Here is a 5,706-nt window from a genome sequence, read left to right as displayed (position 1 = left end):
CACAAGAAAGCAAAATGAAAGAAGAAAAGAGATAATTAAAAGGCCTCGGCCCCAGCCGAAGAAGATTACAATCCCTAAACTTTCGGCTGAGGCCGACAGCTGCCAGCATATTCTCTTGGAAAACATAGTGCGTATCGGGGAGCCAAGTCTCCGGGATATGCTGCATTCGGCCGCTGCCTCCCCGGTTCGGCAGCTTGCCGAAGATGTTCTGCTGATTAAGGTTCGGGTCTGGCCCGCTATCTTCGGGAGGACCTAAACTTCCCATATCAGGATCCGGCTCGGCAAGATACCGGGGAGCGCTGAAAACGTAAGGGTGGCTCGGCTCCGTGGGTGCCCTAACCCAAATCCATTGACCTCTCCAGTCCTTGTCTGAAGAGTCGTTCGGCCACATGGTTAGGAACGGGGGCCGAGACTCAATCCGATACCACCCAGAGCCATGGCATCCGTGCCCACTTTGAATGTTTGGCACTAGCCGATGGAGCCTTTTGAAGCAATGCAGGTTCGGCACGTACCTGAAGAATTTGCAGACCCATAAGTACGTCATTACCCTTCGGATGCTGGTGGGGGTCAGCTGGCACAGGGAAATGTTGTAATGGATCAGCAAGTCTCGGACGAATACGTCCAAAGGGAACCTCAGCCCGTACTGGAGTTGTCTTGTGTACACCCCCACATACCCCGGGGGTGGACGGTGGATTCTATCGGAGGCCGTGGGCATTCGGCACCAATACCCATCGGCTTCAAGGATGCCGTAATGCAACTCAATTTGCTCGGCAAACCGGTACTGATCAGCATTCTCCACCCACCATGAGTAGGGGCGGTTCTTTATCATGGCCGAAGCTACTTCGGCATCCTCCCACTCTGAAAACCCTGGGAGGATATCCCAAAGGACAGCGGGAACTTCATCATCCCGTCCTGAAGCGCTCACCCCCTCAGCCCTCTGAGGAGGAGCCGAAGAAATGGGAGTCGCCCTAACCCCTTCAGCAGGGTCAGACTCTGTCCTTCGTCCATTCCAGGTCCCAATCCTGTCCCTGGGATCGGGGATTAGCCTTGCTCTTCTTGGAGCACGGGCTCCACCTCTAACTCCCCTCACCATTGACGAATTTCGAAGGAAAAAGTCGAAAAAGGGGAAAGAGTGCAAAGTCGAAGAAAAATGAAATAAAATCAAAGGAATTTACCTTGATCTGAAGCAAAAGTCGCCGATTTACGAATTGGTAGTGACAAGTCTCAGCTTCTAAGCTTAATGCTCGGGGAATTTGCGAAGTTTTGATGCGGGCTCTTGAGCGTTCTTGAGAATTCTGGGTTTGTGTTGATGAATGAGTGGGGAGAGAAGACGCGCCTCTATTTATATCTCCAGAAATGGGAATTCAAGGAGCCTGCGTTTCAATTTCTCTCAAGCACCCCACTAAGTAACCGTTAAACACACGACCTTGCAGTTAAATCGCCCACTACCCGTCCAACTTCCGCAATTATCCACATTAACTGTTGTTATCTCATTAATCATGGGTTAATTACGGTTTAAATTCACATTTTTGGATTAACAAATCATTCACTTCCCTCCTTTTCTGATTAAATCAAACCCGACCCGTCATCCTTCCAAATCGGGTCTGGGGGGCAAGTTGTTTGGGTCCAATTTAGTCCAATTGGGCCTGGTCACTGAATGATCCAATTAAAAGCCCAAGGTTAAGGTTCAACTCTCCAAATGTGCTAAAGTCAAAAATCAACATCCTCAAAGCCATGTCAAGGTCAGTCAACGGCCCAATCAGCTTGGCCCAGCCCAACTGACTTCCGGGCCCAATCCGCCTCCTTCATTAGCCAAGGTATAAAAGCCAACAATTTGGTCAATTCTTGGTAAGACAATAAAGCCTCAAGCAACTAAACTCTTGCACAGCTTTCTCTCTCTAATATACTGACTTAAGCATCGGAGGGGCCTTCCTCGGCGTCCCCCCGAGGCTAGTTTACGTGTATTTGTTGTGCAGGAAACCCTCGGCTCCTGCGTCGTTCGGACCGAGACCAAGTTCCCTCAAGATAAAAGGATCTTCCGAGATTCGATTGTTTTCATCCGAAACAGCTTATAACCTTGCTTAAGATTAGAGAGGTGATGAGAACCATGGAAACCCTAAGCCATTAGAGGTACAAGATCAAGTATCTAGGTCGAATAAGAAACCTACAAGGAAAATAACGCATGTGATTTTCATTAAGGATGACCAAATGGAAGAACAATCCATGGAAATTGAGAATGGTACTGTGAATAAAGCAATTCCAAATTCCAAATGCGAATGGGAGTAATGTCCAAACCCTAAACCCTTCGCATAAACCAAATGCGGCAGGCTTCAATCACATGACCCCTGTATCTTTTCGAGATTTACTATGAGATACACAACTTGCGCCACCAAGGAATGGTGAAACCATCTATCTATTTGATGAAGATGAGGACTTGGATGATGACATTGCTCCTGAAGGAATAGAAGATGACGAGAGGTGCCCTGTCATTCTGCTTATAAAAGAGGAGACCATGGAAGTCCACCTTGAATATCCGAATGTTTGATGGGAGTCTGGGGTATATGAAACTGATCAAGTGCTTGAAAAAGAAATGGCAATTGAAGGTTGAATTGTCACTTAGTGATATTCGATGCAAATATTTTATAGCAAGGTTTAATAATCAAGATGTTTTTACAACCATGTTTTAACTCAAGGGCCATGGTTGATTGATGATAAGTATTTAACCATTCGAAAGTGGACTCTTAATTTCATCACAGAGGAGGCATGGATCGATGAACATACTCACAGCTTGGGTGAGAATCCCGAATTTGTCTGTGGAATATTTTGACAAAAGAATATTGACAGTGTAGCTAAGGGGTCACCAGGTGAGGTAGGGGGACGAGGTTTAATCAGAAATTGTGAGGGCGAGATGATAAATGGGTTCTCCTTGAATTTCGGGGTTTGTTCTTCTTTTAGATCTGAAGTCCTCGCACTAGAATACGGGCTAAACCTTGCTAGAAGACTGCGGATACAGAACCTCCCAGGTTCAGCTAGACAATTAAGCTCTAGTCCTTGTGCTACAAACTGATGACTTGAGTCGAGGGGCCGGAATGCTTTCATCGTATAATGGAATGCAAGAAACTCATGGACGAGGTTAGCTGGTTAATAGAAGTTTTACATGTTTATCACGAAGGAAATTGAGCATTAGATTGGCTAGCCAATCAAGGAGTTTCTCAGAACAATTGAGTTCAGTTGGTTCAGTTCCTGGCCTTAGCTTTAGGCCTCATTTTACATGAGGATCGAGTTGGTGTGGCTCTCCTCTGGAGTGTCCCATCGTAATTTTTTAGTTCCGTTTTGTTTTTCTTTTGGGGCCTAGCCCCTCGTGTGCCCAAAAAAAAAAAAAAAAAAAAAAGAATTGATATTGTTATATATGGTTTTGCCTTATTTTTATTAGATTTTGACTATTCTACATTATACTTAGATATTTTTATATCAGATTTTGACATATGAATACTGAATTTTGAAAGACCAACATTTTATTTAATACTTCTTCTGTTTCGGGGTTTTCGAGTCCCTCGGGAGAGTTACAATCCTTAGTATGCGTGTCCGACATCTGCACCTGCAAAAGCACGAAGACTCCGGTTGGTGGGAGCTTCGCCTCCGACGATCAAGTTAGTATGCGTACGGATTGAAATACGTGCGGAAAGGTAAATACTTCTCTCTGATTCAGAGGGAATTCTGCAATTAATATTGCTCGAGATTCGTGTTTTTAATTATGAATGCCCAATAAATGAGGTATGTTCCTCTATTTATACTGGAAGGGAATCAGTTCCCCTTAGTGTTCAAGTGCCACGTGTCAGAGGGTTGGATCCCATTGGGCCTCCCTGGGACTAACACGTGTCAGCGGGCCATTGGGCCACGTGTCCAGGGTAATTTTTACCCTAAACATTTTCCCCTCACAGGTGTGACGTGGCTTTGCCACGTGGCACCTGTGACAGTGTTTTTTTTTTTTTTTTTTTTTTTTTAATTCGAATTTCGAATTTGAAAAGGCGGGATGACGCTTCGCCTTCTGAGGTTTCCTATATATAGGGATCCTCCTCTCTCGTTTTCACACTTTGCACCCTTTGTCATTTTCAGAAAAAGAGAGAGTCAGCCGGCCTTTAGAGAGAATCCTAGTGAGATCAATTTGAGTTTACCCGTGAGTACATCCGGTTTTACGTTTGCACACAGTGAACCAGCACCGCTTGAGAGGTTTGTGAGCGATTTCTATTAGTTGCAAGAGCTCGTACGGGTGTCCCGTCTGTGCTTTTACTTGTTTGGACTTGAAGACCTGCTTTCTCAGAGAATACGTCCGGTTAGACGTCTGTGCCTCTTGCAAGCCATCAGTGGATTTTACTCGTTGGAGCAGCCAGTCAATACTTCATATTCTCAACTTTTTTCTTAGGTACCGTCTCTCCCCTTTTCAGCTCTTCCATGTATTTTCGTTTGTGTCTCTTTCTTGCTTTCTCTTTCTTTAGTTTTAAAAGTAAATGGACCCATCGAACATACATCCGTCATATAATGATTTAGAGGCCATCCGGTCCCCTAGTACTGTTGAGTCTAGGACTGGGGGTGCCGCCTTTGGGTATTGGGACTTCCCTTGTTCATCTCCTAATCCGACCGTCTCCGTGTCTATGCAGGACACAATGGCTTGAACAAAAAAGATGGCGGTGGACCCAAACTATAGAGGCGAAAGCTCTGGAGAGTTGCCGCTTGAGATGAACCAGGCTGAGATAGCAAGGGAGTCTCCCGGAGGTACCCCAAGCACCCCTAGCGATGGTATCCCGGGGTCTGAAATAGGAGGCGGAGAAGAGGCCGCCTCTATCTCTAGAGCTGAGGAACAAAAATCCTCAGATAATGAGAACAGTCAGGACACCGCCTCTGAGTCTTGCTCTGGGCAGAGCAGCAGCAGCAGCTATCTTGCCCCGGTTGTAGATAGCGAGGAGGAGGAGAGGCCCTCCTGGAATAATAAGGGTGATCCCCTCCTGATCCAAGTCTCATCTAGGGATAGGGTTAGCATGGAGAGAAACTTATCGAACTTTATACTCATGCGGCCTTTAGGAGAAGGGTACAAGATACGCGTCCCGCCTGAGCTTGGGACCATTGCCTGGGAGGACAACCAGCGCAATGCAGACGAGTATTTTGGCTGCTACGAGGCGGCCTTTCTGGCTGGCCTCCGCTTCCCCTTGCACAATACAATAAAGGCCATCTTGAGAGGCTATGGTTTGGGAGTATGGCAGCTCACCCCAAACTCCTGGGTTAACATTCTGGGCTATATCGCTGCCTATGAGATGCAGAGCCTAAACCCCGGCTGGGAGGCCTTCGCTCACATGCACTATTAGCCGGAGCCCAGGCGGGTGGAGAGCTTGGTACACACTGACCACTTACCCCAAATACTTAATGACGTTAGATAAACCGTCTAAGTGGTCAGATCGATTGGAAGAACCGCTTCTACCTTGTCTCCGCCCCCACCAAGCAAGAGAACCATGAATTCCGGACCTACAACCGAAAGCCTGTATTTATATAAGCATTTTGATTTGATGCATTTCAACGTTGTACATCGTCTAATACTACTACTCCCTCCCTTTTTCTTTTCTACTCAATTTCGTCTTAACTCGTTCTTATTTATCCTATACACTTTTTTTTTCTTTTTTTGTTCTTTTTTTTTTTGGTTTATTCTAATACTAT

Source organism: Chenopodium quinoa, unplaced genomic scaffold (assembly GCF_001683475.1).
Source record: "Chenopodium quinoa cultivar QQ74 unplaced genomic scaffold, ASM168347v1, whole genome shotgun sequence".
NCBI classification, from domain to species: Eukaryota; Viridiplantae; Streptophyta; class Magnoliopsida; order Caryophyllales; family Amaranthaceae; genus Chenopodium; species Chenopodium quinoa.
The sequence above is the reverse complement of the archived record's forward strand: the minus strand, read 5'-3'. Positions refer to the sequence as shown.